Source organism: Triplophysa rosa, linkage group LG16 (assembly GCF_024868665.1).
Source record: "Triplophysa rosa linkage group LG16, Trosa_1v2, whole genome shotgun sequence".
Classification (NCBI taxonomy): Eukaryota; Metazoa; Chordata; class Actinopteri; order Cypriniformes; family Nemacheilidae; genus Triplophysa; species Triplophysa rosa.
This window is the reverse complement of record NC_079905.1, coordinates 13,405,515-13,418,454: the sequence shown is the minus strand read 5'-3', so window position 1 is coordinate 13,418,454 and position 12,940 is coordinate 13,405,515. Positions and strand designations below refer to the sequence as shown.

General features: G+C 39.7%; 1 protein-coding gene across 5 annotated transcripts in view; it reads right to left on the bottom strand.

Annotated features, from left to right (window-relative positions):
• elmo1 (engulfment and cell motility 1 (ced-12 homolog, C. elegans)) overlaps window positions 1-12,940 on the bottom strand; it is a 98,047-nt gene that overhangs the window by 58,439 nt on the left and 26,668 nt on the right. The window contains exon 1 of one of the 5 annotated variants that reach the window (XM_057354282.1): window positions 5,681-5,876. The exons of the other annotated variants lie outside the window; for them this stretch is intronic. The gene's annotated coding sequence lies outside the window, so the exon portion shown is untranslated. Of the gene's footprint in view, window positions 1-5,680; window positions 5,877-12,940 lie in introns of those variants that run through there. 5 annotated transcript variants of the gene reach the window in all.

Here is a 12,940-nt window from a genome sequence, read left to right as displayed (position 1 = left end):
TTGTCTTTTTATCCAAAATATGTGCCTTTATAATGCCCCATAGTGTTTATAATGTGCCTGTTGATCATACTCTTTCAAACACTGAAAATACACTAAGAGGCAAAATTTTAAGAAGTCAGAAATAGTCGACCTTTGTCCACAGGAGATGATTCTGTGTCCCCCATGTGCACACTTCACAGTGCATACTAAAGAAGTAGAATAACATCACTGCCTCATGTGGATCTGACCTTCTTTCTATGCAGATGTATGAAGAGGCCTTGTGGGCAAACATGGGAATAAATGAAACTGTAATTTGGAGTATGTAGGTGTGTGTGTGTGTGTGTGTGTGTGTGCGTGCGTGCGTGCGTGTGTGTGTAAGAAACAGACATCAACCTCCACAAGGAGTGATTCAGTTTGAACCGCTGACATCACTCAACACAAAGGCAACAAATCACAAACAACGTCACTGAGATGAGGAGGTTAGCTGTCAAACAGACGATGTTGTCACCAGCACGTCTGGCATTTATATCCACTTTTCGTCCACAGCAACAAATAAACGCAAGGATGTTTTTGGTAACTATAGCAGAGACGAGTAAGATTTAGCGAGACATAAACTGCACTATTGATTTTTAAACAGCAGACAGTTAAAGCTCTTAAGCTGTCACAGAAGTCTGACTTGCGTAATGTGTTTTTGTCTGCGTGTCAGTTTTCTCAGTTTAAATTAGTAGTTCACCTAAAAATAAAAAAAACTCTGGTCATCATTTACTCACGCTCACGAACGGTGCACATTATGTGAGGTGTCGAGGGAGCCGCTGTGATTATAGTAAAAAATACTGCCGGCGTTCCACAGGAGAAACATAACTGCTTTATTGGCTCGTCGTGAGAAAATGAATGAAATCATGTTCACTTTTGGGTCAAAGTGGCTATGTACAGATTCAAAAGAATCACTTTTAAATGCAAAATCTGCAAAGGTCAAGAAATGACTATTTATCTCTCCGTTTCTTTTTTTAAACATTCCCCATTTGAAAAAAACAGCATATGCTGGTTTGGTATGTTTTGATACTGGTTTGCTGGTTTGTGCTGATTTAAGATGGTCATGTGCTGGTCCTTAGCTAGTTTAAACTGGTCAAACCAGCATCAAAACATATACCTAACCCAGCATATGCTGGTTTTTTCAAAAGCGTCCTTCTTATTTTTGTTTTCATTGGTCTGGCCTTGTTAAAAGACAATAAAATAGAGGCACAGAGTACAACATTTTATTAGAGGGCGGTTTCATTTCACATTGAATATTTACATAAGAGTCAAAAATGAAATTATAGATATGTGCAATAGCCCCAAAGCCGGTGGGACACAAACCAAAAGCCATGTAAGGTGCTTTCACTAAAAACAGCTCTTGAAGATAAAGAGAAGAATACTTGACATCAGATTACTTATGTCAAATTCCCTTCCTATCAGAAAGTTGCCATAAAAATCTACAAAAGACATTGACATTTTCAAGTTTTTTCTTATATGAATTTGCCAACACAATGTCCAGCACAACAATGTCCTGTTGACAAAATGAGAAAAAAATGAAAAAGAGAAATTAAAAATCCCTAACAGGGATTCGATTTTTTTGGGGGGGGTTACAGTACAGTTACACGAGCAGAGGAAGACAGCTCTCTCACGCACGCACACACAAAGCCCTGCCTACTTTTCAAATCCCTCCAGCATGAAACTTGCTCAATTTGACATTGACATTTATGCATGTGGCAGACGCTTTCATTCAAAGCGACATACAGTGCATTCAGGCTTTACATTTTATCAGTATGTGCATTCCCTGGGAATCAAACCCAAGACCTTGGAAGAGTTAAAGCAATGCTTTATCAGCCGAGCAACAGAAGTAACTAATAAATCACTGTGGACAGCGGCCACATCTACCATCAGCTTCCTATCCTTCCTTAATGTAAAGTCAGAAAACACTAAACATTAAACTAGCCTTGTTTCTGAAAAAAAAATGTAGGGCTCCACGATAATTTATCGCGATACCACTAAATCCTATTGTAATCGAGCTGGCAATGTTTCGATTTTTTTTAATGCGTAGCTTGTCTGTGAAGCACGTCTCTGGGATCAGTAGGAAATGCTGCTCGATCTAAAAGCAGTGCGAGTTTGAGTCGCTTATAATGTGCATTTGAAAAAGCAACACCCGTCAAACATGATTATTATAAATATACTTTATTATCATAAAAATACCTGATGAGGCTTGAGTAACAGTGATAAAAAGATGTCCATAGGCATTTCCTAGATTCTAGAAGGTGTTATGGTCTTCTTCTGCAGTGCGTATTTGGAGTTTCCGCACGAGAGCGCCCTCTGGCTTTCGGATGCAGCAGCATTTTCCCGTACTTCACTCAAAAGCTGTGCATAAATCACGTGATATTTATCGTCGGTTTATCGCAACAGCCATAAAAAAAATGTGAGTAGCACTTGCACATATGTTGCTAGGGTGTTGTTATATAGTTGTCAAAGTCAAAAACTGACTATCCTTATTTTTGATAGAATATTGCAGCATTTATTGTAAATGACTTATCTGTATTGGTTATTACTTATTAAAAAAACATGACATCAACCAGACTACATTTCTGTATGATGTACGTCTCGGCATGGGACTAGACGGTTTCGAAGCAACAACATAAAGAAACGTTCTAGTGCATGCGCCCTTTTGTGGCCCAAATTTAATTTCTGGTACACATCTAATAGAGTCCCTGTAGATTATTCCTGATAACAAGCAAAAGAAGTAACAAGTGAATGACATTAGCTAGCAAGTTAAAAGCACATTTGTCTAGCCAGTAAATCTGGCATTTCAGCCGACTTGAATTGTCACATATTTGAACCGATTTTCAACCAGCTCAGGGTGAATCGTTACATCCCTACTGACAACAGAAACATTAAATATGTAAACGACTTCGGTCTTCGGTATTCAAATACACAAAGTTAAAAGAACACATGTACAGTACATCGCGATGACGTCACAAACATGCTAATTGGCAAGTAATATCCCCTTCCGCCATAGTGACGAGAAAAAATAGATTATGATGGATTTTTTACGAGAATGAAAAGTCTAGCGCAACCTCTGCGCAGAACGCAAGCGCTGTGATTGGTCTGCTTGAACCCCCTCCCTTCCGATAAAAAAACTCGATTGGCTTAAACGAGTTCTAAGCCGTTATAAAATACCCCAATATATAACGGCTGACCGCACCACATTGCCTAAATATCATTTTATTTACTTTATTTTATGAAACCTTGCTAAGCATATGGAATAACCGTTTTATGAAAGCAATAAGCCCCAAGAAGCAGTGGGTTACAGTGCATTTTATAACAGCTACGGGGGTTTTGGGGGTCACAACGCCCTTAGCTGTTATAAAATGCACTGTAACCCACTGCTTCTTGGGGCTTATTGCTTTAAAATGACGTGTTTTCTGTATTTAACAACACAAGCAGCAAAAGTGACTTTTTACTTGCCGCTATCACTGCTAAATGCTTCTGACGCAGAAGTAAAAATCCGCCTTTACACACACATAATTGAGGTAAAGCGTGAGCCTAAATAAACCAAGATTGTCTACACTAGATGTGCTACAGTGTGGATGGATAATGCAGCATGGAGTTTTAACCGTGACAGCCGCAGTGCAGTTTAAATACTTCACTCCCAGACAGCACACAACAGCACCATACCAAACAGCTGCAGTCTGTCCCCTGCGACAACAACCTAGAGAAGAAAGTCTCAGAATGCTCAGAAACTCACACTCACTCCATGTTTCATTATGTCCTGTATAGGTTTCAAAAGAGCCCTACAGTGATTCATCTGACACGTCTACAAAGGGCTCAGAGCACAGAGGGCCAGCACTGTGAGGGCAGTGAGCTTTATCTGTGCTGAGAAACAAAGAGATGAGACAGCTACTGAGTTATTATAACATACATTCAATCTCTCACACACATAAACACACTGATGTCGGACAGCTCACATTTCAACCCTGCAGGTCCGACCTGTATGTGTACCTACAAGCCTTTGTAAAATAAGAACTGTGCGTCGGGCTTTGAGAAATACAGAGGGATCCAGATGTCAGAAAGCATCGGAGATTCATAATGGAATTTTTAACTTGTACATAGCAATTCTAGGGTTATGGATGTGAGATTTTCAGTGTAAACTTGTAATTCTCAGAGATGGTATTTATTATCAATATATTGAACCATCTGTTTATATTTGACTAAATCTCTGATGATAGAGTCCAGACATCAGAAAAATATCGGTCTAGGCACAAGTTTTCTATTTTAAAAGAGGAAAATATACATGCGTTATGGATGTGACAAAAAGGACACCGTTTTTGAGAGACGTTTGGAAGGATTTTCTGTGAATTAAAATGTACAAACCAGAAGCAAAAATACCCAACAAATGGAGAAGGGATGGTTCTTCGTAGATGACAAAATAGTTATTTTTATTTTCATGTGCCCATTTATGAGGAACATGGACCGTTATGGATGTGACAATTCACTTACCTATGTACAATCATGCTTTTAAAAATGTGTTACAAATTTAAGAGAGACTTCACAGCAGTACTATTTAAACCACCAAATATTGACATTCGAGCAACCAGCATCGGTAAAAACTGTTCTGTTCTGTTCTTTTCTATTCAAACAGCTATTATAGACACTATATATGAATTGTAAAATGTAAAAATGTATGAGAGAAAATTCTAGAGTACTTTGGCTTTACTATAGTAAAGTCATGGTTATTATGATAAAACTCAAATAACCATGGTTTAATTGATTTCATTTGTATACCATAGTTTTGCTACAAATACCATGGTTAAACTAAGGTTACATTGTGATATCATGGTAAATGTGGTTACTATAGTTTTACCACAAATAAAAGCAAAAAACAGCTCATTTAACACCCATGATACTTACATAACACAGTACAGACTCATTACCATATTCATGTACCATGGTAATAAAATGGCACCAAATAATAGTATAATCAGAAAAAAACATGGTAGTGCCATGCTAGTCTAGCATGAACTTTGTTTGACCAACATAGAAAGATACACATCAGCCAAGAATGAAGTTGTAAGATACAACAGATATTGTGTAGCAAGAATTGAAACAAACCAACAACCTGGCCCTTACAGAGCACAATATGCACAAAGAACATTATACATTTCTTTTTAAATAACCTTGCTTCCCTTTTTCACAACATAAGCGGATAGAAACCCTGTATTCTCTTCAGTTTAGGCCACATCAGGTGGCTTTGTTTCAAAAACAAGCCCTCTGTTTCACCAGGATATCCTGTCAAGCCACTCGCCCAGCAAAGCAGCAATTTACACATCTCCAGCCCCTCGCATTTACATCTCACCCTTTTTACACCTTCAGTAAAAACTGGCTTACTGCCAGGGTAAAACTTTAGGTTTAAGATCGGTGCAAACATTCGACTAGAAAAATATGTCCACACAAACTGGTAGGTCAATGAGAAGCATGTCTTGTCTGCTCAATGGAGACATCATAACGCAGGAAACCAACCAAACAGCTGTTTTAAACATCTTGGATTCCATGAAAACGGCAGCCAGGTTAACGGGTAAATCTATAGTAGTATATTAGGGACAACCCAGCACCGGAAGCCACACCGTGAAGCCCTTCATGACCCGGGTTGATCCGCAAGAATAAAAAGCCTTACCCGGAAACCTCCACGACCAGCCGCTGGTCGAACAAGCTCAAGTTCCCTCTTTGTAAGAGGAATTCTCTTCAGCAGACGACGTCTTCTCAGATACACATCATAAACACGACTTTAAAATCAAAACTAAAGCAGTATTTCACACGTCTTCACCAAACCAAGAAAGAGAGATGGAGAGAAAGAGTGGTGAGAGAGGAGGAAGTAGGCGTTCACCAGAGAAGAGGAAACAGGTCGGCAACAGTTTAGCGAAAAGGCGGCAAATTTCAAAGATAGGACACAACTGAAGTCGCGAGGAGGAAATGGGTACACCGGCTTCTAGCTTGACTTAACTGTGTTGGACAATAACAGGAAGTGAGACGACACACCGATCAAGTTTTATGATTGAGATCAAGTGCTGCAGGTTTTATTTATAGGAGAACTGTTTTGGGAAGCACACAACATACGCTGGCACGTTGTGACTTAACATACGGCAAGTCGAACTCTATTTGAATGGATTTCAGCAACTATATCTGCATAAATTTTGCTAAATATATTAGCACATTGTGTACACCGATGACTGCGCTGACTACATTTATAGCAGCACTTTATCTTGGGAGTAATATGAATATAAGATCCATCTATGAATATAAGATCTATAAATATAAGATATGTCCGCCAACTCCTTTAAATGTAAAAACATGCCGTTATTTCACCAACTGTACAGCAAACGTGTTTGGGAAACACTAAAAAGAATGGGCTTCAGTGCAGTGTTTGGATTACTGTTGGTCGCTCCATGACGCAAGTAACTTCCGCATTCCATTCTTACTATGGAGGTCTATGTTACTCTGTATTTAAACGGCTCTGAGGTAAACATCTCTAAAGTATTTTTACATACACATTATGGCTGTATTGATTAAAAACAAAATGCTGTGGGTCCACTAGACCTATTAACATTGGCCGAATAAGAGAAACATGAACCATGAACAACCAATGAGATCTGAAGTTACTGACATGCCACACCATATTTAAAAGTAGGGATGCTCCGATATGTAAATTTTGTCCAATAACCGATAACTTTTAGCATTGCAAGCCGATAACCGATATATTGGCCGATATACAGTATCTAAATATTAATATAAAATTCCCTAAGACTGAAACAAAAGGCAAAAAGTGGAACACTGCTTTTATTTGAAAACATTTACTGCAGAACACAAGGTAACCATTAGTTTTGTTCCTATAATTTACACGTTCATAGATATTGTATCTACATACTAATCCTACATCAACAATGTTTTGCTAATAGCAGTAAGTGAATGATCACGACAGAAAGTCATTTATTAACCTATAGACGGCTTCATCGGATACACACCCAACACTTCGTAAGATGTAAACACTGCTTCAGCTGCACTTTCGGTTTCATTTTATATATTTTTTAATCTCACATAATTAAATCTTAAACATATTCATTTCATATTTTGATTTGGTTCTTAATGTTTTTGATTCTAACTTTTGTCAAAACTGAAACAGGAAGTTCTTCTTGATCAGCATTGGAATTAGCATTGTTTACGTCTTCTGAAAGGGTCTATAAAATTATTCTTTTGTGTTTAACTGAAGAAAGGAAAGTCATATACATCTGGGATGACAAGGAAAGAAGATCGAGAAAATTTTCTTTTTTGGGTGAACTACTCCTTTAAAACTGCTGAGTCAAGCATGCTGTCAAAGCAAACCTTTGTTTCAAGTTTGTGAGAGTGAAGAATAAGCATTAATGGAGGCGTGAACACATTTTGAAGAGCACAAATAACGTGAATAATGTGAAATGTGTGTGACTTAAAGACTCACCGCATGTAGTTCATTTCTTTGTCTTTAAAAATAATACCTGACTTGATTTTTTGATGGGAATCACACCCCCCCTGCCATACACGCAGCCCACGTAAACAAATCTGACAAGAGACTGACATCAACACACAGCGCCATGGTAACAAAATTCATAAACAACCCATCAAGTGGAAACATAACATGCTCAGATTATGGCTAGCTGTATATGGCTATAGCACACAAACAGCTCTAATGATCAGAGAGCTAATTGTCGCAAACCAAGGGCACATTTGAAAGAAAAGAATGAAAAAAGGGAACAAGCACAAGAGCTGCTGATTACACCACAGGCCGGCTACTCTCATTTCCCATATCCTCTCGCAATATTTAGAGGAGCGTGTCTGACGCAAGAGCAGCTGGGTTTGAGCACTGGGTGGCAAACTCAAGAGGTTCTAAAAACCCATTGGCCATTAAAGGTTGAAGAAGATGATGGGTAATTGGCTCATGCCAGTGAATGAGAGGAAGCATATGTCGGTTCCACCCACTGTGGGCTCCTAAAAAAGGCTGACCAGCCCGATCTCACAGCTGTTTGGGTTTCAGACATGAGGAGCTTCCTCCTTTGAGCTATGAATAAATATCAGCAAAATGACGGGTTTGGCCTGGATTCATGCGTGGTTAGGCACAACAAACAAACTATGTGTGTACCGACTGGTAAAAGTGGTCAAGGTGTTTGTGACAAGCTAGAAAGAGATGACACATTTTTACAGATAATGAGCATGTCTAATGTAAAAACCGTGACTACACTGTGATAAACATATAGACCACTTCGGAAGATGTAAGCAATGCTTTTACAACGTTTGAACAAAATGCAACCAACAGAATATTTATAACCGAATCAAAATGTTAAATTAATGAATATAAAGATGTTATTATATATTTAAAGGAGTAGTTCACCTGAAAATAGGCCCCCATTGACTTTCCATAGTAGGAATAAAAATGACTATGGAAAGTCAATGGGGGCTTATTTTGAAGTGAACTACTCCTTTAAGATTAAAACAAAAGAATAATAATAAATTAATAAAAACGCTGGACCCCATTGACTTGCTTTGGTTTTGTGTCCATACAATAGAAGTCAATGGGGACCAACGATTTTTGGTTACCAACATATTTAAAATATCTTCTTATGTGTTTTTCAGAAGGTGAACGATGACAGAGTTTTCATTTTGAAGGTGAACTATTCCTTTATTTGAAACGGGTCCTAAAACACAAACCAATCTTCTCACCTCACACCTCAAGTCTTCTAACTAGAGAAACAAGCTGACCTAAAAGCGATGTTCTTGTCTCGATACTCAGGATGCCATCTGTCTCTGTGGAGATGTATGTGTGTTCCAATAGCCTCTTTCTAGTGTTCGCTCTCTACACCCCCTCCCTAGAAGCACAGAGACCCCCTACACCCCGCACCGCCTCTGACAAGCCTGATTAAGTCACCCGTACCAGCTTTAGGAGTCAGTTTGCCAAGAGAAGACAGACTGGTGCTACTCATGACCACCATCTTTGCATATGGCAACACTTGGTCTGGAATGGATTCATTTAAACACATTTTTTAGGGATGCACCGAATGTTCGGCAACCGAAAGTATTCGGCCGAAAATAGCAAAAAAAAAGCATGTTCGGCGAATAAGTGAAATGGCCGAATAAATTTGACCGAACATGACGTGTGATATGAGCAAGCAGCAGCCAGCTACAGGCCCGCAGCCACTCATTTTAAGACACACGGTCCAGACCACCAGACTCAGGGCGGAAGGGGCGGGCCGGCAGCACCACGTGTTTTCGGTTGGAAGGGGCGGCACCACGAGTTTTAACAGCATGGTGGAGAGCAGGGTGAGTTCTGTCCAGTTTTTGTTTATCTTGTGAAAAATTAATGTATATATTTAGTTATGTGTTTATCGCAACTATTATGTGCATGTCTTTCACATGTTATAACTGAAGTTTAAAATCATTGTAGCATTCAATTCAATTTATTCATTTGGCAGACGCTTTTATCCAAAGTGACTTACAAGTAGGAGAGCATATAAACCTTTTGTCAACACGCTTGTCAACAGTACCGTTAGTTTACAATGCCATGCTACTAGGAGGATTAAAGCTGGAGTAAGCAAAGGAGAAAATGAACTTTTTTTGACAGACAGACATACAGAGTAAAGGTCAGTTTATGGTTCTGCGTAGGACCTACGCCGTAACATACGGCGTAGCCTACATACGTAGACGACGCCGTCGTGAACATTTATGGTTCTGCGTTGAGAGTATGCGTCATACTGCAATTACACCGCCGAAACGCTAGTTGGCTCTGTGTTTTCATGGGTTTGCTCTTCTTCGCCGATGTTTTGTGTGTGTGTATGCTAGTGTTTGCAAACGACAATGGAAGCCAAACCGACGTTAGAGGAAATCTCTCTCCAAGAATTCGCCGCCATCTGACAGTCTTTATAGTCCGCCGAAGAGGAGTCATACAGCGCTTGCGGTCCGCGTAGGGTCCGCGTTGAGTTGACGCATTGTTACATTTTTGTAGAGGTGCGCGTCAGGCTACGGCGTAGGGTACGCACAGGGTACGCGGCTCTGCGTAGGCTACGCCATAGGTTACGGCGTAGGTCCTACGCAGAACCATAAACTGACCTTTATTGGTTAGTCAAATAAATGCAGAACAGGTATGTTTTGAGCTGTTTTTTGAAACTTGTGAAGGATGCTGTGTTCGGGTGGAGGCTGGTAGTTCATTCCACCACAGGGGAACCGAATAAGTAAAGGTTTTTGCAAGCGATTTGGTGCCTCGCTGTGATGGAACAACCAGGCATCGCTCATTTTCAGACTGAAGATGACGGGAGGAGATGTAGACCTGGAGCACTGAGTTAAGGTAGATGGGCGAATTTGCCGTCATCGTTCTGAAGGCCAGTGTCAGAGATTTAAACTTGATGCTAGATATTGTACACAAGTCACCAAAATCTATGTGAAAATAAGAACATAAGCTACAAAAACTTTATGGTTCCGGCCTGAGACTGGTGGTCTGGATCATGTGTCTTAAAATGAGTGGCTGCGGGCCTGCAGCTGGATATATCTCACCAGTGCAGAGAGAGAGAGAGAAAGAGCGAGAGCAACGTGCACACTTTATTAATGCAGCTTCCCGGCCACGAGTGACAGTCAGCTTTTGTGGGCGGAGTTTGGAGATACTTGAACTGAAATGGTTGTCAGTCAGAATTGCTTGCATGGATGTTTTTTTTCTTTAAATCATTTTGCAGTTTAGCCTATAATAAATCAAACGTTTATTCGTCTAAGCTTATAATGTTGAATGACACTTTTTAATGAAGTGTTTTGTTGTAGGGGTACAGAGTACAGTACATTCTTTCAGCAGTCTGTTATAGGCCTGTAGGCTATTCAAGAAGGGAGAGGATTAAGAGGACTTGTTTTGCTCAATTTTATTTTAAGTTATATTGTATTAAATTGAAAAGCAAGATAACATTTAAAAAGCACATTTTGACCATTCAGTTTATACAAGTGAAAAAATTGGCTAAATAAATAAAAGAAATGCCAAAAGCCATGTTCGGTGTTCGGTATTTGGCCTTTGGCCAAGTGTTTCGTTTTTATTCGGCTTTGGCCAAGAATGTCCCTAACATTTTTTGTGATATCACGCTGTTGTGATATCTTGTGCAGGTATTAAGTTTCCCTTCGCAAAATTATCTTTTCGATTCCGTTCCAGTGAGAGATGTAATGCAGATTTACTCTGTGGTATTTCAAAGCAGCAGAACAGATCGGGAAAGTGCTTCAACGTGCATTTAAACACGTTTCTGTAATCGTTTTTAATCTACATGGAATAAACTAAAAGTGGAGAGAGATAAAAGAGGACTGTGACAGATGTAAACTATTGCAAGATTATATCAAAACTGGAGTTAAAGGGACAGTTCACCCAAAAATGTAAATTCTGTCATCATTTACTCACCTTCGAGTTGTTCCAGATCTGTATAAATTTCTTTGTTCTGATGAAAATTTCCCATACAATGCATTTACTTGGGCGGTACACACAGGTATATTTATGGCCGCCCAATGATATTTGGCGTCACATTTTTTTTATCCATCCGTGCTAGATTCAACTTTATTGTCATTGCACATGTACAAGTACAAGGCAACGAAATGTGACCTCTGCATTTAACCCATCCAGAGAGTAGTGAACACACGCACAGCAAGTGGTGAACACACGTACCCCCGGGCAGCTATCACTGCAGCGCCCGGGGAGCAAGTGGGGGTTGGTTCCTTGCTCAAGGGCACCTCAGTCGTTACCCGCCGGCCCTGGGAATCGAACCGGCAACCTTCTGGTCACGAGTCCGACTCACTAACCATTAGGCCACAACTGCCCATGACAGTATCTGTGATCAAATCACAGCGCTAACGCGTCTTCTCTCCTTCCTGACTTGTTTGGTGTGAGTGGAGCGTGGCCGCGTGCACATCCTCATCTTCTGTGTTCGCATGCACTCTCTCTTCCGATGAGCTCCATGTGCGTGCGCGAGTGCTCGGCCTATCGTATTTAATGGTCACTTGCATTTGAAATCAAAGAAGCGTTCGTAATACAGCAACACATTGTCGAGAAAGGGCAAACAGCATATAGCCGCTCTTTAATGTAGATGTACTGTATTGTGATTTTGTCTGATGATGTTGCGTTTATAAATCAGAATTTTAGCTAAAGTTAAGTTAGTTTAAGTTGAGCTCGAAAAAATAAAATGGAGGCCGAAACACCCGTTGGAGGATAGTTTTGTATAAATGTAAGTATAATTTTCACATTCAACAACAAAGAGAAATTAGATTTGTAGTTTTTAAATATGTGATTAGTTATTGCAAAGACGCTCTCTGTTTATAATTCAAATAGATTTCCGTTACGCTGCCTACAGTATGTTTCTCTGGGCTGTCTTCGTGCGCGAAGTCATGGCGTTCGGCTGCTATTTGTTTTACTAAAAAAGCACTTTTGTCAACTTTTTCTTGTCAAAAAAAGTGCTAACACTAACACGACGTGATGACGTCACAAATATGCTAATTAGTTTGTGAACGTCAAAAAAAGTGCTAACACTAAAGCCCATTGCACATCGAGTCCGAAATTTGCGTCCGAAATTTCTGTACGTTAAAAATAAATACAACCTCACGTTGTGTCAATCACATTTACACACTGCCTCCGATATTTTCGTCCGTCATAAAAAAATTCGGACAGGGTTCGATTTTCTGCATTTTTCGCATCCGTCAAGCATTTTGAGTGGCCTTTTTTAACAATTCAAAGACACCGTACAAACGAGAGCCTAATACGAAAAAACGCATACGAAAATTTCGGACTATATGTGCAAAGACCTTAACACGACGTGATGACATCACAAATATGCTAATTGGTTAGTGATGTCACCAGCGCCACAAGTCTGTCAAAATCCTATGGGAAACACTGTCTTATAAC